The sequence below is a fragment of the Rhinolophus ferrumequinum genome, chromosome 3 (genome assembly GCF_004115265.2).
Source record: "Rhinolophus ferrumequinum isolate MPI-CBG mRhiFer1 chromosome 3, mRhiFer1_v1.p, whole genome shotgun sequence".
NCBI classification, from domain to species: Eukaryota; Metazoa; Chordata; class Mammalia; order Chiroptera; family Rhinolophidae; genus Rhinolophus; species Rhinolophus ferrumequinum.
The window spans coordinates 24,471,789-24,492,975 of record NC_046286.1 but is presented as its reverse complement, the minus strand read 5'-3'; the positions used below and the strand labels follow the sequence as shown (position 1 = coordinate 24,492,975).

Below are 21,187 nucleotides of genomic sequence, written 5' to 3'. Positions count from 1 at the left end.
TAAACTACCATGCTAATTTTTTTAAAAGAATGTAAGGAAAATAATCCCAAAAACGGTATAGCCTCTGTTCTCACATAATTCCTATGTAAACTTCCTTCAAACCTAAGAGAAATATAGTGTATTTATTATCTCTATCAGTGATCTAGATTTTAAACATAATCAAATCTGGTCATCCAGCCAGGCTCAAAGAAATCCAAAAGCCATGTGGGGTTAAACAGAGAAGAAACCTCTCACCACAGTTGGACATATGGACACAAGGAAGGTGCTTATTGTTCCCAGTCATGAGGAAAGCATATGGTCTTTTTGAAGACCATGATTTCCTAGGAAATTTATTTCCATAGGCAGTCCACTTACTTGGGAGCTAACACATGGATTCTACTCTGCAGTATATAAACTTAATAAAAATGTGAGGTAGAGCAATTGTAATGTCTATCATAGGAAAAGCACTGCTTGGCTCCAGGCATAGATGTTCTTATGTATATCATAAGCCTATCCTGAGCTCTTCATAGTAGCAACATATTTAGGCAAATACAATAAAGTTGAAAGTATCATTTGCCTGAAATCTAAATGTAATTTAAATTATTTCATTTTCTTTAAACAATTTTGATTCCTTTTTTTTTTTTTTAATTTCTGGTGCCTGGAAAGGGGAGGAATCACACTACAGGTACACCTGTGGCCCAGAGCCAGCTTATGAAATAGAGCTGACCAGATGGAGGAAAGAATCAGTGATACTGAAGAAAGAAATCTGGAAATGACAGGGATGGAAGAGAGAGACTTGAAAATTAAAATAAAGACCTCTACAAGAAACTCCATCAGAAAGAGCAATATACGAATAATGGGTATAGCAGAAGGAGAAGAGAGGGAGAAGGGCATAGAGAGCCTATTCAAACAAACAGTCAATGATAATTTCTCAAACCTATTGAAAGAACTGGATCCTCGAATCCAAGAAGCAAAGAGAACACTCAATTATCTCAATCCTAAAATGTGCTTTCTCCAAGGCACATAATATTGAAACTGTCAAAAATTAATGACAAAAAAAAAAGAATTCTCCAGACAGCCAGGGAAAAGAAAAGCTAGGAAAGAGTGGAAGCAAATATTCAAACTACCGAAAATGAGAAATTACCAGCCAAGAAAAATATATCCAGCAAAGTTATCCTTTAGATACAAAAGAGGAATAAAGAGCTTTCCAGATATACAGAACTGAGGGAATTTTCTACTACAAGGCCCTCATTACATGAAATACTGAAGAACAAAGGATACAAAAGTATGAGTAAGATGACTAACAGACAGACAGAAGCAGGAAATGGCAACCCCTACTCAGAAAAGAGCACTAAAGACTTAAGTATACCAAAAAGGTAAAGGAGATTAAAAAAGAAAAAGAAGAAGACAATTTACTACTGAAACTTAGGCATGAACTCACAGCATAAACAGAAATAATTTGTGACAATGAAAGCATAAAAGGGGAAGGAGGAGAGGTCTGAATTTTCAAAGTGGAATGGATATAACACACATGACGGAAAAGGACTACTATATATACAAAACTTTCTTTTACATAAATTTAATGATAACCACTCAAAAAAAAAAAATCCAGAACTGAGACAAATAACATAAAAAAGGAACAACAGAGGAAATAATCATAGGATATACCACCAAACTAAAATAACATATAGAAACAACAAAGGCAAAGAAACAACGTAAACACCAACCTACCAGAAAACAAAAGATAAAATGGCTATAGGAAATCCTCATATATCAATAATCACCCCAAATGCAAATGGACTGAACTCACCCAACAAAAAGGCACAGAGCAGCAGATTGGATCAAAAAACAAAACCAACCATATGCTGCCTTCAAGAGATACATCTCAGTTGTAAGGACAAATATTGACTCAAAGTGAAAGGATGGAAAATGATGCTCCAAGCAAATGGCATCCAGAAAAATAGTGGGTGTAGTCATACTTTTATTTGACAAAATAGATTTCAAAATTAAAAAAGGTAACAAGAGAAAAAGATGGACATTTCATAATGATGAAGGGGACAATACAATAAGAAGACATAATACTTGTCAATATACATGCTCCCAATCAGAGAGCACCAAAATATATAAAACAACTACTAACAGAGCTAAAAAGAGAGAAACTGACAAAAACACAATTATAATAGGGGACCTAAATACCCCATTGACAGCTATGGATAGTTCATCCAAATAGAAAATCAATAAGGAAATATCAGCCTTAAATAACACATTAGACTGACATTTACAGGGCCTTTCATCCCAGAACATCAGACCATACATTCTTTGCTAGTGGACATGGAACATTCTCAAGAATAGATCATATGTTGGAACACAAAATGAGCCTGAACAATTTTAGAAAACTGAAAATCGTAACAAGCATATTCTCCTATAACAATACATTGAAATCGGAGATCAACTGCAAAAAGAAGTGGGAAACACCACACATATGTGGAGATTAAACAACATGTTAACAAAAAAAAAAAAACTGGGTCAAAGAAAAAAATAAAAGGAGAGATCAAAGATACATAGAAACAAATGAGAATAAAAATACCATCATATCAAAATAACTGGGATGCTGCGAACTAGTAATAAGAGGGAAATTTATAACATTACAAGCCTTTCTCAAGAAACAAGAAAAATCCCAAATAAACAACCTAACATTACATCTTAACTAGGAAAAGAAGAACAAATGAAATCTAAAGTCGGCGTAACGAAGGAAATAATAAAAATTAGAACAGAATTAAAGAGAAAACAAAAAGACAAGAGAAAAAAATTAATGCAACAAAGAGCTGATTCTTTGAAAAGATTAATAAAATTGACAAAACCCCTGGCTAGATTCACTAAGGAAAAAGAGAAAAGACACAAACAAAATCAGAAATGAAAGAGAAGTTATGACGAATACCACAGAAATACAAAGATCACATAAGAATACTATGAAGGACTGTATGCCACCAAATTAACATCCTAGAAAAAATGGACAAGTTCTTAGAAACATATAACCTTCCTAGACTGAATCACAAAGAACTGGAAAATCTCAACTGACCAAGGAAATTGAAACAATCATCCAAAATCTCCACAAAAGCAAAGGTCTAGGACCAGATGGCTCCACTATGAATTCCACTAGTGAATTCTACCAAACATTCAAGGATGATTTAATACCTGTCCTCCTCAAACTCTTCCAAAAAAACTGAATCAGAGGCAATACTTTCTAACTTATTCTATGAGGCCAACATTATCCTGATACCAAAACCTGGTACAGATAACAAAAAAAAGTGAAACTACAGAACAACATCTCTGATGAATACAGATGCAAAAATCCTAAGCAAAATACTAGCAAATCAAATACAATAATACATATTGTATTAAATACAATAATAATAATAATAATTAAAAAGACTGTACATTACAATCAAGTGGGGTTCATTCCAGGAGCACAAGGATGGTTCAACATATACAAATTGATCATGTGATACACCATATAAACAAAATAAAAGATTAAAAATCACATGATTATATCAATAGAAAGAAAAAGCATTTGACAAGATATAAGATTCATTTAAGATTAAAATACTCAATAAAATGGGTATAGAAGAAAAGTACCTCTAAAGGCCATATATGATAAACCCTCAGCCAATATCATATTTAATGGTGAAAAACTGAAATCATTCATTCTACGATCAGGAACAAGACAGGGATGCCCCCTCTCACCACTGTCATTCAACATAGTGTTGGAAGTCCTAACCAGAACAATCAGGCAAGAGAAACAAATAAAAGGCATCCAAATTGGGAATGAAGTCATCAAATTGTCACTTTTTTTAGATGACATGATTCTTTATATAGAAAACCCTAAAGACTCCACCAAAAAATTATTAGAAACAATAAACAAATACAGTAAAGTTTCAGGATATAAAATCAATGTACAAGAATGCATTCTGTTCCTATATACTAACAATGAAATTTAAGAAATCAAAAAAAAAAATTCCTTTTGCAATTGCAACAAAAAGAAAATATACATACCATGTTTCCCCAAAAATAAGACCTATCTGACCATCAGCTCTAATACATCTTTTGGAGCAAAAATTAATATAAGACCCAGTCTTATTTTAATATAACATAAGACCAGGTATAATATAATATAATATAATACTGGTCTTATATTAAACTTTTGCTCCAAAAGACGCATTAGAGCTGATGGTCAGGCTAGGTCTATTTGGGGGAAACACGGTAGGAATAAAGCTATTAAAGGATGTGAAGGACCTATTCACTGAAAATTGTAAGACATTTTTAAAAGAAATCAAAGGCGACACAAAGAAATGGAAAAAATATTCCGTGTTCATGGATTGGAAAATCAACATAGTTAAAATGGCCATATTACCCAAAGCAACATATAGGTTTAATGCAATCCCCATCCAAATAGCAACAGCATTTTTTAAAGAAATAAAACAAAAAAAATCATCCGATTTCTATGAAATCAGAAAGACCCCAAATAGCCAAAGAAATCCAGAACGAAAAGAACAAGGCCAAGGAATCACACTCACCGATTTCAATTTATACTACAAAGTGACAATAATCAAAACAGCATGGTATTGGCAGACAAACAGACCAATGGAATAGAATTGAGAACATAGAAATAAACCCACATATATATGGGCAGATAATTTTCGACAAATGAGCCAAAAACATACAATGGAGAAAAGAAAGCCACTTCAATAAATGCTGGGAAATTGGGAAGCCATATGCAAAAGAATAAAACTAGACTGCTATCTGTCACCATGTACTAAAACTAACTTAGAATGAATCAAAGACCTAAAGACTTGAAACAATAAACTGCATAGTAGAAAGCATAAGTACTCAACTAATGGATTTTGGGTTCAATAGGAATATGACCTCAAAGTCAAGAAAGTAGTAAAAGCAAAATAAATGAATGGAACTATAGCAAACTAAAAAGCTTCTGCACAGCAAAAGAAACCATCAACAAAACAAAGAGGAAACCAATCAAATGGGAGAAGATGCTTGCAAACAATGCCTCCAATAAGGGGCTAATATCTAAAATATATAAGGAACTCATACAAACACAACAACAAAAAAGACAAACAACCCAATTAAAAAATGGGCAGAAGACCTGGACAGACACTTCTCCCAAGAACACAAACGAATGGCCAACAGATAAAAAAATGCTCAACTTACTAGCCACTAGGGAAATACAAATCAAAACACTATGAGGTACCACCTCACACCTGTTAGAATGGCTATTATGAACAAGACAAGTAATACAAGTGTTGGAGAGGCTGCGGAGAAAAAGGAACCCTCATACACTGTTGGTGGGACTGCAGATTGTTGCAGCCACTATGGAAAACAGTATGGAGGTTCCTCAAAAAATTAAGATAGAATTACCATATGACCCAGCAATCCCACTCCTGGGTATCTACCCAAAATTTCTGAAAACATTTATCCATAAAGACAAGTGTGCTCCAATGTTCACTGCAGCTTTATAACGGTGGCCGAGAAATGGAAACAACCAATATCTTTTGATAGATAACTGGATAAAGAAGATGTGGTATATATATACAATGGAATATCACTTGGCCATAAGAAAAGATGAAATACTGCCATTTGCGACAACATGGATGCATTTTCAGATTATCGTGCTAAACGAAATAAGATGGAAAAAGTCAAGGTCTATTGATTTTCACCCATATGTAGGATATAGAACTGAAAGCAACAAACGAACAAGACAAACAATCATACAAAAAACTCACAGATGCAGACAACAGTTTAGTGGTTACCACAGGGTAAGGCGGGGAGGAGTGGTGGTAGAAGAGGATAAAGAGGTCAAATATATGGTGATGGAAGTAAAACTGACTCTGGGTGGTAAACACACAACACGATATACAGACGATGTATTATAAAATGTAACTCGAAACCCATATAATTTTATTTAACCAATGTCATCCCAATAAATTTAATATATATATTTTTAATTTCTGACCTGGAAGTTATAAGGGAGATGGGAATTTGAAAATGAAAAAGGAGTAAACTTAGAGGGAAGAAGTGAAAAGAAAGAGTAAGATCAAAGAAGAAACTAGTATGTCAGAACACTGGTAGAAGAGGCAACTACTACCATGGGCAGCGGAAAATGTCTGGACTCTATTTGAGGAGATTTGGTTCTACTCCTAACTTGGTAATAGTGGTTAAATGACAACAATGAGTAACATTATTGTCAATCAAAAAATGTGGGGTTTGAATGAAATCAATTTCCAAAAATACCTCCAATCCTATTAATCACTATGATTCTAAAGGAGAAAAACGTGTGTGTGTGTGTGTGTGTGTGTGTGTGTGTGTGTGTGTGTGTGTGTGTACAGGCATGTATATAAACATACATATTATTAATATATTTCAAAACATATTATGGTTGGCTCCCTCATACTTGGAAGCTTCAGAAAACTTAATGTAAAATCATAAAGGAAAGAAACATATAGGACAAATCATACAGTCTCCCAGTGAAACAGAAATTGGATGATTTCAATAACCACCAACTTTTCTCAATACCAATAATTGTTTGAACACAAGGAAGACATTAAAAAGGACCTAAATATTGTATAGATCTTAATATTGCATCAATGCTACCCGTCTGGATTTATAGCATGCACTTTCATTTACCTTATTTCTTTCCAATATTCCTGTGATAACTGTAGACGATAACGTTAAAAAATTATTTTATAATTGGGGAAATAAGACAAAATTTTAAGTGATTTATCCAATCACAAACCAACTAGTGTAAGACAGGAGTCAGACTTGGTTTCCAATTTACAGTGCAGTGCTGTATTTCACAAATGTAATAAAATCTTAATCTTTTCCTATGGATTTTCATGTAATTTACCTCTATATATTCTTACAGCAATTAGTTAAAATGTTTATTTGAAGTGTCCTGAACAAGTTCACCCAACTATTAAGTGGATGAGATAAGATCTAAGATATCTTATCATTTTAAGATTAATATTCAATATTACAGAAGGTATTTTATCTACATGGTTGAATTAGGCCCAATATATTCATGCATCTCTATTGTATTTATTAAGTCATCTCTCCCAAGTGAGGTCAAACTATTTTACATATAGACATGGAGTACTACAGAATAGTTAAAAATGTGGGCTCTGGAACTAGACAGCATCCTTTATTAGCAGTATCCTGGTTCAATAATTTAATTTATTGTGTCTGTTTTCTCAGCTCTAAGTGTGGATAATTTTAGTACCTACCTCAGTGTTGTAATACAAATTGTTTAGAATAGTTTCTGGCACTATGTATAAACTATAGCTTATATATATATATATATATACACACACACCACACACACACACACACACACACACACACACACACAAGTTAATGGGTAAAGAACATATAAAAAGCTGGTGAAAATCACCAACAGAGTTGATGCGTTATTTATCACCCTCCCGCCGGACGTCTCCTAACAGTTCTTTAAGATGAAGGCAGATCCAGCCTCCTTTCCGTTGATCAGGCTGCTCAGGCCTGGCCATGAGACCCCTTAGTTTCTGCCGGGTCTCAGCTCTGGGAGTGGTATCCCCAGTCTTGGCTAGTTCCAGGCCAGGCCCAGAGAGAAACAGCCTAGGGAGGCAGCCAGCCTCTCTCACTGGATGGAGCTGTAGCTGCCGCCAGTTCAGATATGCTGGGCAGCTTATCAAAGGCCACTCAGAACAGAGGAGCCAGCAAGAGCTGCTCAGAATACCCACTCTGAGGAGGCCAGGCTGAAGTGAAGCGATGGTTCCCAGCATGCTTTGCCCTCAGCTCCCCTGCACTGCTGTGGTTTTGCGATCTCCTCTCATAAGAAATTTCTAAAGACTCCCCTCTTTCCAGAGAGAACAGAGACAACTCCCCCTGCCGCATCTCTCCAGCTGTCAGCTTGGCCTTCCCTAAGCTAAAATTATTATGAATTCAGACTTCCCCGTTCTGCCACTTAGAAGCCCTGAGACTTGAGGCATGTCACCTGACCTCTCTGAGGCCCTTTCTCACCATGGGGAGGGAGCTGGGGGTAGCAGGGGTGCCATCTCACCTACTCCTAAGTCCAGTCGCTTTTGTCTTATAGACAGGCTTTTTGGTGTCTTCTGAAACTCTTAACTTTACCTAACGCTGGTAGTTAGGAGCCTTGGGTAGGGCCTGAAATTTAATCACTGCAAGCTTTATGACCGCAGTCCTCTTCTCATGTTAATAAATATTTATAAGCACCGGGAGTTTACCAGGACCATGGGGAATACTGTTGGCCTTTAACAAACAGACAACCAGAAATTTGTTCGGCAAAATGGGCTGATTTGAAGACAACAAAGAATTGCAGTTGGAGGCATGTGGTCCAGTTGTGGGGGGAAAAAAAATCACTTACATGGTCATGCCAAGAAGAGAAAAAAAGAGGCTATCACTGCACTGAAGTTCAGTACCAACGTCTGAGAAATAGAAATGCATCTGAACATTCGTACTTCTGCCCTAGTTGACTCTGTAGGGCTAAAGTAAACTACGACGTCTATGAATTATTTTTTTTTGGGGGGGGAACAAAAGATGAGGAAATTTCAGGCTTCTACACTCTAAGAATCACAGAAATTCAAGAAAAGTAATGACAGACTGTTAAGGGCAGAATGCCTTTAGGAACTCCTCTGGCCTTGCATATTATCCTTAACTTGGGCTGCTGCTCCTTTTTTCTCATCACCAAGAGGTTTAATTTTTCAGTCTGTGGCACTATTGGTATAAAGCACGCCTCATTAGCTTGTGGAAGGTAGACAGTCTTCATTAATTCAGTTCTCACATCATTGCTTTGCACACAGGCATACTTAGCTTCCCAAATAACTTAGGTACTTCAAATAGATTTATGACTAAAATTTTATTCTTATTTGCTTTGTTACTCTTTTTTCTTATTTTGATATTCTACAAAGTTAAAATTTAAAAGGATAAAGCTACTTTGGAGAATGACTCAGTGTTAAAATTTTGGGCATTCACTTGTCTTATGTGGTTAATACACAGTGATTTGGGTATTTTAATAATTTTCTTACCTTAGAAACTCTAATAAAGAGGCAAACAATTGACTTTTTAAAAAATCTGTTGAGAAATGTTTTAAACTATAAATTCAAACAAAGAAAATATCCAAGCCTTACGCCATTTTAGGATCCTGTATTTACTGCATCTGTCTATATAGAACACGTTAATGTTATTTTTTTGCTGATATTGTTTTCATGTGGGACTTATGCTACATCAACAAAATCAAGGCTATGAGTTGATACGAATGTTGTGGTAGATTGCAAACAAAATGATAATCATAGTAGTTTGCAGCTCCTTCCATGTAGAGAAAGAATCTATTTCTCTTTCTCCTGAATCTGGACTTAGCAATGTGACTTCTTTGGCCAAAGAATCTTAGCAATCATGAGACAGAGACATAAAGAATGCTTGCACACTGCAGCATGCCCTTCCTGTTGCTTTTGGAACCCTGTGGAGAAGTCTGGGCTAGCCTGCTAGAGAGTAGAGCTATATGACCAGTAACTTTGGTCACCCAAGCCTAATGCCACACTGTGAGTAAAATCATCTGGAACGAACCAGATCCCAGCCTACCTGCCCAGTGACTGCAGCTACAGGCGTGAATTCAAGTGAGATCATCAGAGGAACTGCCCAGCTGAGCCTAGCCCAAATTGTCAACCCACAGAATCATGAGTGAATAAGTTAATGATGTCTCTTTAAACCATTAAGTTTTAGGGTTATTTGTGACACAGCAAAGCCTCTTAGCAAGTTGATATTTTTAAAAACATTAAAATATATCTCAATGCCTCTCCATAATGACCATAATTCTAATACTGACTATAATTTTAGAATCAATCAGTGAAAAAATTGGTTGATATCATCATGGAAACTGCTCTGTGATACAACTTAAATGAACCCACCACAAAGCAACTAATATATATATGTATTAGGTATAGATGAATATTCAACATAATAAATGTATAATAGAGAGCAAGTAAACAACCAAAGATGGCCACTCCACTTGAGAAATTTACACTGCAAACCCCACTTCTACAGAAAGACCATCAAGAAGTTTTTACCTAGCTCCATGAGTAAAAAACAAAAGTAAGCAATATGTTTGACAATGTGAACACCATCCATACAATAAAGCTTCTTCTCTTTATCCATAGGTAAGTCCCTTAGGCCTTCACGAGAGCTTACTTAGTCTACATTTATGAATAACTCTAACAAATTGGATCATCTGGTTTCCAAGAAAAAAATCAGATTAAGACATTAAGTTAGAAAGAAAATTGCTTACAGACAGGCACACTGACACCAAAAAGAAGAGCTGCTATTAACAAAGGAATTGACAGAAAACATTTACATAACATATCCAATAACTCAGTCATTAAGGCACCTGAGACCAAAAGCCCTATCCTCCTCAGTGGTTCCCAGTGCATCGTACACACAGTGTATTAGTTCATGCTCCCTGTAATGACTTAAGTTTTTAAAAACCTGTTGAACTGTTTTGAGCCTATGCTGTTTAAAAGGTCCTCACCAAAAAACAAACTATCCAGTCCAAATACGCAAAGGACTTGAATAGACGTTTCTCCAAAGATAAAAACGGCCAATAAGCACAGTAAAAGATAATCAATATCACTATCATTAGGGCAATACATATCAAAAGTACACTGAGATACCACTTCAAATCCATTAGGCTGACTATTATCCAAAAAAGTGGAAAATAAGTGTTGGCAAGGATATGGAAACACTATAACCCTTGTATATTGCTTGTAAAATGCTGCAACCACTGTGGAAGACAGAATGACAGTTTCTCAACAAATTAAGCATAAAATGATCCACAATTCCACTTCTGGGTATAGACACAAAATAACTGAAAGCAGGGAATTAAACAGATATTTGAACACCAACGTTTATAGCTATATGATTCACAACAGCCAAAATGTGGAAAGAACCCAATTGTTCATCAGCTGTAATATGGACAAACTTTGAGAATCTGATGCTAAAAAAAATAAGCCAGACACAAAATATCATATGATTCCACTTATATGAGGTATCTAGAATAGTCAAATTCATGGACAAAGAAAGTAGAATGGTAGTCACCAGGAGCCAAGGGAGGGGAGGAATAGGAGTGATTGTTTAATGGATAGAGTTTCAGTTGAGGATGATGAACTTTCTGGAGATGGACAGTGCTGATGATTGAATAACACTGTGAATGTACTTAATGGTACTGAATTCTACACTCAAAAATGATAAACTATAAATTTTAGGTTATGGATATTTAACCAGAATATTAAAAAGGTCAGGAGTCAGTTAGTTGAATGCATAAAAATCACTGGTAACGTAGTACTGCAGACGTAATTACTTGGCAGGTTTTCATATAAATTGGATTGGAAACTTCAAGGGCAGAAACAAAACCTAAATGATCCCTGAAGGATGGGTGGGGGAGAAGGAGAAGCATGCTGGAAGAGGGGAACAGTGCACGCAAAGGCAGGGAGGCAGGAATAAACAACCACAACAAGAACAAAAATCCTCCTTCCCGAGGTGAATATACCGTATTGCCCTGAAAATAAGACCTAGCCGGACAATCAGCTCTAATGCGTCTTGTGGAGCAAAAATCAATATAAGACCCTGTCTTATATTTGTTGTGTTGTGTTGTGATGTGATGTGATGTTATACCCTGTCTTATTTTACTATATTATTTTTGCTCCAAAAGACACATTAGAGTTGACTGTCTGACTAGATCTTATTTTCAGGGAAACACGGTATGAGGGCTACTGGGGTGCAGGGGGACATGTTCTTGTAATAAAGAGCCATAAAAGTGAGGAAAGAAATTAGGACATAATATAAATTAAATATTTATGAACCTGTCAAAATTTTCTTTTGTTGTTGAGAGGAGGGATGTGATCTTTAAGGAAAATAATCCAAGCAATATAATGCACCTCAAATGGAAGGGGGTTAACCTGCTGTCAGAGACACCTGTCAGATGCTGCTCAGTAAACCTTGCATGAGGTGGTAACGACCCAAACTAGACTTGCAGTGTTAGGAAGGTTAAGAGAAATGGAAAATATAAAAGGAAAATTTCAAAGGAAAATAATGGAGTTGGAGATTTACTAAAGTTAAAAATAAATACATTTTATCCCACATCACTGACAGAAGCAAGTCTAATATACAATTAAGAAATGACGACACAATGTGATATGTAGATGATGTATTACAGAATTGTACACCTGAAATCTATGTAACTTTACTAACAGTTGTCACCTCAGTAAACTTTAAAAAAAAAAAAAGGAAAGAAATGAAGACACTATAATTTTAACCCTACAACACTGGGTAGGAAAAAGACAAAAGTCCAGAATTTAATGCCAAGACTTCGCTGTTGATAAGAACTGTGTAGCAAAAAGCAAGGAGATACCCTGGGAGCCACCATGTCGCAGTTCTTTAACATCAACATCAGGGCTTCTTTTATTCGACCTTTACATATGACAAAACTGAGACTAAAGGAACACAAACGACTTGTTCAATGTCTTTCAGTCAATAAGTGGAAGAGCGTGCTTTTGCGTTAGTAGTGAAAGAATGCAAATGAAATAAATTGTTCCTCAAGATACATTTTTGGACAAGAATGGAAATTTTTCTCAACTATACAGCCCCAAATTAGTGCAAAAAGAACAGAAACATGAACCCTTTAATAGATGTATTAATATTGATATCACAACATCCCACAGCACTCCAATAGTGTTCCCTATTCTGAAGTTTTTTAAAGTTCTGAAGTACAATAACTTGGCATAGGGAATGTTGAAAACCAGCCACGGTCTAGCTAACATATCTGCGATTTTCAGCATAACATACTAAAATAAAATGTGCTTTAATGCTGTACTCCAGCACTAGGTAAATAAAAACAGAATTGTAATGTTAATTTTATTATCAAATAAGTTATCTGCCAGTTTAAAAAGTAATTCTTAAATTCTGAAACTGAGAATGCAATCTTTCTCAATAAATGCAGATACAATTTATGTTATGTTGTAATAATGTTGGGCAATTGCTTCTGAACTACACATTCCTTGTCTAATTATTAAACTCATTAATATGCAGAGACATTTCAGAAGTTTGCACCCAGACTGTGAAAACAAAACTATATTAGTGAATATCAGTCACGGTTGTATTTTTTGTTTGATTTTTGTACTTAGATGCACATTAAAAAAAAAGAAAGGATAATCACGGTGATTTTGAAACTCCATAGATGAAGATAATGTGGATATGTCCAGACCTCCCACACTCTGGAGAGAGCAGGTGCATGAACAGCAGATGTCCAAAATTCACCAGGTGACTGTCCCCGATGTCTCCTGGAGGAAGAACTCCAGTCCCCAGAAGGGGCCCCTGCCCAGGTATCTCTGGGAGTCTCTGAAAGGGAGAAACTAAATCTGCTGTTATCTGCTCCAAACTTTTCCCTCTGGCAGCTGCCTTCTTACATGAAAGCTCCTAGTTGCTGCCGCTGCTTCATGTGCCCTGTGAAATGGCTCTGCCCACGTCAAGATGCCACCTCCCTATGTTCTCAAATTAGCCAGTTTTGGAAGAGTCCAATTTCTGCCAATCGCAGCCTGAGGTTAGAAAGAAGTCCCTCTGGCATACTTTGATCAGTGCTCTGTCACTGTCCTTGGAGCAGCCTAGCTCCTTTCACAAGTGTCAGTCAAGTATCATGGCACTTCCTGTAAAATAGCTCCTTCAGCTTTTTCTTCTACCTCGCTCTGTCAAGGTTCAAAAACCCAAATGGGCTCTATCTATTCTGCTCCCTCCCCTGTTCATGTTTTCCCCCAACTCACCACCATGTGCTCTGCAATTAAAAAAAAAATTCTTCCTGAGTTAGCCTAAAACAAAATATCTCAGGCATAGCCATGTATGCTAACAGACATCCTTCTAGGTCACCCGCACAACACCTCAGCAAAGAGTAAGATACTTATACTCAATTTGAGCTCAGCTAGTAGCCGCTTTGAATGGTTATGGACGGAAATTATGTTTTATAATTTAAATGTATTAGGTTGGTGCAAAAGTAATTGCGGTTTAAAAGGTAAAAAATAATTGCAAAAACCACAATTACTTTTGCACCAACGTAATAACAAATACTCGAACCGTAAGTAGAAGCATAGTTATATAACATGCTGATACATGCCAGCATCAACGGATTACATATTAGTCAAAAATACTTCTTTATCCATTTCTATTAACTAAAAGAAAATGAACCATTGTCTGAAAAGCACCTAAAGGAGGGCCATTGGCTATTTCAAAAGCATAGTCTGGAAGTGATGAGCTAACATATTTTAATAAACATTTTTTATTCTCTGAATTTGGAATTTATTCCCTGCATGGTTAGTTGGTCTCATATAAATCCTCTTTTCTTTGGATTTACTTTCGGAATAAATGCTTGCTACTTTGTGCGAGAATCCTAAAGTTTTTGGATGTGGTTTGGGGATAAACTACGAAGAAGTCATTTCTCTTATATCCCTTTTTATAAGACAAAGGCAATTTGTTTAAAATAGAAAGAGGTATTTTACAATGAGGCAAATTATGAAATTATTAAAGTGAGTTGCAGTATAAATATGCATATATACAAACAACTCAATAAAAACCTAAAATACCAACTTCTCAGGAAATGTTTTTCACATTATATGTTTTTCACACACATAATATACACAAATTCACTAGGGTTCAGGATTAAGAGAAGGTTTTCTTGAGTGTGTGATATATATATATATATATATATATATATATATATATATATATATATGTATATATACATTTCAACAGTATAGTTTACATACAATGCCAAAGTTTAAGATACTCACTTATTTTCCTCATTTGGATTAATGACTCAACTTCAATATATTCAAATATGCAACATTTTGCACCTATTGGGTCAATTAAGGTATCCAAGTATATATTTGCTACAAAGGTTTGAGAATCTATCCTCCGAATGAAAATGGTTACAAAAGAAAGTATCTGAAAAGTAACTAAATATTATTCTAGGTAAAGAACAGAGAGGGTTATTTTTAAAGAAAAAATAAGATTCAAGATATTCATCATATAACAAAAGCAGGCTGTGGGCCTATTTACTTGAGATGCTTCAAGGAACTGGGGAAAATTTATATGACTTGTCAAGTCCAAAATTCTAGAACTAAAAGGAAATGGAGCTTGCGGTCACACACTCATCAAAACTGACTAAAAATGCTATATTTAAAAATAAAACAACAGTATTTCATAGGAACCATTTATTAGGGAGTTTGTTGTTAGAGGCAGAAGTTGATACACTGTTTAAGGCATCGTAAGAGACATCACATGAGATAAAGGTTGTGGTCAAGAAAATATTAAAAATTAAAGAAATTTTAAATATGCCTTAAAAATATTGATTCTCCTGAAAATCCTAAACCAAAAAAAGAAAAGAAAATATTTAGGGAAAGTGACAGAGATGTCCCATCTGTCCTGTCCCAGGAAAGAAACAGTACATTGCGGGGCTGCACCAAGGCACGTTGATAAATAGACCTAAGTCCCTCTATCACCAATAACTTCTAAAATAGGACACAAATAATTATTCCCATTCCACATGGAAGAACTAATTAAGGTATGTCCAAGAAACAAAGATTAAAAGTACACCAGGATCTACTCTGTCTCCTGAGCAAAGGGCAAAGGGTAACATACTTCCCTAATATACATCAAAACATCTTGAACAATCCTTTCACTGTCACTTCCATCCATATTCTTTCAATGGACAGCATTCATTTTCCTGGAATTTTTCCTTTTCCTATTCTGAGTTTCCAACCCTCAAACATGCCCCAAACCTTCCAAAAAGCTCTCTCTCCACCTCAGTCCTCCCCACTTCCTGCCCTCCATCCTCACATCATCCCACACCACCCCTTTCCCAAACCCGATCATGGGGATTTCCACTAGAACCCACTAGGCGAAAACTACAAAGGAAAGCAGGACACGTCCTTTCCTCCACTATCTTACCATTCTTGCTGCACACGGAGGGAAGACGCGGAGAAGCCTAGTAGGTACAGTTGTTTTTTTCCTTTGACTGCCTTCCTTATGAGAAAGTCTCATGAAGAACTTGGGTGGATTCAATTTCTCATCTCAGAATCAGACTCCTGAACTATAAATGTTCAAAAGAAACCACCACCATTTGGTTGCAGGGAACCCTTCTCTCCTGCATTTCCATACATGCTTGATGATGTCTGAAATCAGGGTGGGGGGAAAGGTCTTTCTTTTGATAGTGAAAATTAAGGTGCATGTGCTTGCTTTATGAAGCTGATTCGAAGTCAGGCAGGCAACTAGCACCTTGACAGGTACTAGAATCTTACCTGCTTTTATAGGGGAGAGTGTAGGGGAAGGATTGCCACAGAAAAGCCTAATGTGTTGTGTACTTAAAAGGAAGAAAAGTCTCTACTAGAGTGGGAAGGGATTCAGAAACGGGCTACCAGAGAGCAGGCTACAATTTCTGCAGGATTCATAACCCCGTCTGGAAACTGCATGTTAACTAGAATCTCTTTCTAGAGAAAAAGAGGTTTCCTGTTATATTCAGCTGGAAATGCATAGAAAATCTATTTTAATGATTTATAAACATTTGTTGTTGCTATTTTTAAACACATTTTTGCTATAAAGGAACTTGGTTTTTAAAAGAATTTATTCATCCAAATATCACCAAATTTATACACACGCATGCACATGTGCGCGCGTGCGCGCACGCACACCCACACACAGTTTTTAATAAAGTCTTAAAGCCTGAAACTTGAGGGCAGGGGTGGCAGGCGACATACAGACCCAGATGAAGGTAAAATTAAAATAATAAATTGGGATTGAGAGACAAATTGCTGTCATGTAACCCACTCATAAATTTCAGTGACTAAATGAACACGATGACCATGTATCCTTCTGAATTGTTCAGAGCAGATAACATTCTTTAAAATCATCAGTATACTTGCTTTTCTTTTTCTTATATGAAAAGCTCAACTATTTATTGGTCATGTAAAAAGCATGTCCTTCATATATAGAATACTCCAATAAAGCTAAATGATGCTTCTAAATATAATGATTCTTTATTATTTCACCTTAGTGAGGCCAATCGAAATATTTCTTCTAATACAGTGGCTGTTAGTATGGGGCGATTTTGCCCCACAAGGACCATTTGGCCATGTCTGAGGCCATTTCTGTTTATTTACTAGGATGAACTGGGTAGAGGCCAGAGATGCTGCTAAACATCTTGCTCTGCATAGGGACGGCCCCTTACAATGAAGAAGATCCAGCCCAAAATGTCAATAGTATTGAGTTTGGGAAACCCTCCTCTAGAAGAATGAAGAATATATGCTAATTTGTGAATATTCTTTCCCTTTTACTTGCCCATTTTCCCATCTCCTACTCCAAATCCACTCAGTGGTCTTCATTTAGAATGTTATCATCCACGATTTAACATGGCTAGTTTGTACTATTTCAGCTTGTGTAGTCATTTTTATGGTCCCATACTACCATCCAAAGGGAGCACTGCTGGTTTTCATATTTCTGATCATCTATTTCAGGCCGAATGTCTGGGTGGATCTGTGCAAAGAGCATCTGCAGAAATCATGAGCTACTAAAAGGCCAGACACAACTTGGCAGGAAGCTCATACTCAAGGAATAATAAAATTCTTTTTAAAATACTGAGTTGGGGTAGAAGTCAAACAAAAGCAAAAGTCTTTATTAAGATTACTTTTTTTAAAATAGACTTCGTTTTTAGAGAAGTTTTAGGTTCACAACAAAATTGGGAGGAAGGTATAGAGATTTCCCATATACCCCTGCCTCCCAAATGCATACCCCTCCCTCATTAGCAGCACCTCCCACCAGAGTGGTGCATCTGTCACAAGCGATGAACCTAAACTGACATATCATTTTCACCCAGAGTCCACAGTTTACATTAGGATTCACTCTTGTGTTGCATATTCTATGCACTTGGACAAAATTTTAATGACAAGTATCCACCACTGTAGTTTCATATTGAGTATTTTCACTGCCCTAAAAAATCCTTCATGTTTCACATTTTCATCCCTCTCCATCCAACTCCTGGCAACCACTGATCTTTTTATTGTCTCCATAGTTTTGCCTTTTCCAAAATGTTATATAGTACGTAACATTTTTGATTGGCTTCTTTCACTGACTAATATGCATTTAAGTTTCCTTCTTGTTTTTTCATGGATTAATAGCTTGTTTCTTTTTAGAGCTGAATAATATTCCATTTTCTGGATGTACCAATTTATCTATTCACCTACTGAAGGACTTCTTGGTTGTGTTGCTTCAAAGTTTTTACAATTGTGAATATTAACATTTGTTTTTTTAAGAGCAAAATATTAATACAAAGTCTCTGGGGAAAAACAGTCATCAGAAGTATAGGAGAAAGAAACATTTACTCATAATTTGGTCAAAATATTTATCAAATACTACTGTACTGGTCTTCTTTTCTGTCTCCTAATCTAAGCCATATTCCTATTATGGTGCATGGCACATAGTAGGTCCTAAGTAACTATCTGATGAGTGCATAAATTGAGCTTGTTTCCTCAACTGAAAATAATTAGATTTGACGAATAATATTTTAAAAATGCATTAAGTGATTTAGAATTGGTAATTCTTTTGCTAGAAAAATAAAAGACAAAGTTACTCATCTCCTTCCTGTTTTAATTTGGAATACTCTCTCTGCCCCGTATAAACGAAATCCACAGAAAAATTTCACATGCAACGTTAATTTTTTAACATGGCAGGCATGAAAGCAGGACAGGTGGCAGATTCTCTCGCATCGACTGCCTAAGAGTCGCGCCGTAAGAAGCAACAACCTCTTCCTCTCGGCCATCCACCCGGCAGCCGCAAAGCAGCAGCCATGCACGAGTGCATGCAGCCATGCATGCAGCCATGCATCTCATCTCCACCCACGTTGGCCATGCATGCAGCCATGCATCTCCACCCACGTTAGCCATGCATGCAGCCATGCATCTCCATCCACGTTGGCCAGGCGGGTGTCCAGATCGGCAATGCCTGCTGGGAGCTCTACTGCCTGGAACACGGCATCCCGCCCGATGGCCAGATGCCAAATGACATGACCACTGGAGGAGATGACTCCTTCAACGCCTTCTTCAGTGAGACAGGCGCTGGCAAGCATGTGCCCAGGGCAGTGTTTGTGGACCTGGAATCCACAGTCATTGATGAAGTTCACACTGGCACCTACCGCCAGCTCTTCCACCCCGAGCAGCTCATCACAGGCAAGGACGATGCTGCCAATAACTACGTCTGGGCGCACTACACCGTTGGCAAGGAGATCACTGACCTTGTCTTGGACCGGATTCGGAAGCTGGCTGACCAGTGCACAGGTCTTCAGGGCTTCCTGGTTTTCCACAGCTTTGGTGGGAGAATTGGTTCTGGGTTCACCTCTCTGCTGATGGAACGTCTCTCTGTCGATTATGGCAAGACATCCAAGCTGGAGTTCTCCATTTACCCAGCCCCCCAGGTTTCACAGCTGTAGTTGAGTCCTACAACTCCATCCTCGCCACCCACACCATCCTGGAGCACTCTGATTGTGCCTTCATGGTTGGCAGTGAGGCCATCTATGACATCTGTCGTAGAAACCTCGATATTGAGCGCACACCCTATACTAACCTGAATAGGTTGCTAGGTCCAATTGTGTTCTCCATCACCACTTCCCTCAGATTTGATGAAGCCCTGAATATTGACCTGACCGAATTCCAGACCAATCTGTTGCCTATCCCTGCATCCACTTCCCTCTGGCCACATATGCCCCTGTCATCGCTGCTGAGAAAGCCTACCATGAGCAGCTTTCTGTAGGAGAGATCACCAATGCGTGCTTTGAGCCAGCCAATCAGATGGTGAAATGTGACCTTCACCACGGTAAATACATGGCTTGCTGCCTGTTGTACCGTGGTGACGTGGTTCCCAAAGATGTCAAAGCCGCCATCACCACCATCAAGACTAAGCGTACCATCCAGTTTGTGGACAGGTGCCCCACTGGCTTCAAAGTTGGCATTAATTACCAGCCTCCCACTGTGGTACCTGGTGGAGACCTGGCCAAAGTACAGCGAGCTGTGTGCATGCTGAGCAACACCACAGCTATTGCTGAGGCCTGGGCACGCCTGGACCACAAGTTTGACCTGATGTATGCCAAGCGTGCCTTTGTTCTCTGGCACATGGGTGAGGATATGGAGGAAGGAGAATTTTCTGAGGCCCGTGAGGACATGGCTGCCCTTGAGAAGGATTATGAGGAGGGTGGTGTTGATTCTGTTGAAGGAAAGGGTGAGGAAGAAGGAGAAGAATACTAAAGTTAGTATGTCACAAAGGTGCTGCTTTTACAGGGAAGCTTATTCTGTTTTAAACATTGAAAAGCTGTGGTCTGATCAGTTAATTTGTATGTAGCAGTGCATACTCTCATATACAATTACTGGCCTATGCTTTAAAACATGATGCTTTGTTACAGATCCAACCTGTCCATTTCTCTTATGGGTTTGAATAAAGTATTCCCTGTCTTAAATGAAAAAAAAAAAAAAAAGGCAGGACAGGTTAGGATATACATTGAGGTTAGGAAACTCCTGCAAAAGGCTAGAGAAAGAAAAGAATATTTTATTAAGCTCTTATTTATTGCCAGGTACTGTGCTGAGAAAAAAATAAATAAATGAGTAAGATATTATCTCCTTTCTGAGCAACCCACCCAGGCAAACCAAGGGACAACCCAAGAATGCTATGAGCAGGTTTTCTCAGTGAGGGTGGGTTGAAGGAAGCAGAACCACCTAAGAGACTTTAACACACTCCACACCCTTCCTCTTCACCCCACCCCAATTTCTGCCGCCTTGGAGTGACTGCCAGACTAAGCTGCTCACTGAGGGGCCTAGGCCATATTCCTTAGGAACCAAGATCAGGTCGGTTATAAAGCTGAGAATCATTACCAGATTGATTTGGAGAAAAGAGCAAGGTAAGAAATGACCAACCATTTTTTTTTTCATTTAAGTAAAAGGATAATACTTCTCAGAGCACTACAAATTCGCACTTTGAATATAAACAGATTTTAAAGACTTACGACTATGGTGCTTTATAAAATACGGCTAAAAATAAAGTGTTTCCCAAACTTGGGTCTGTATCAATC

The 21,187-nt window shown here is 37.3% G+C and overlaps 1 pseudogene; it reads left to right on the top strand.

Annotated features, from left to right (window-relative positions):
• The first annotated feature begins 19,018 nt into the window (after positions 1 to 19,018).
• LOC117020457 (tubulin alpha-1A chain-like) lies at positions 19,019 to 20,369 on the top strand (annotated as a pseudogene).
• The last annotated feature ends 818 nt before the right edge of the window (positions 20,370 to 21,187 follow it).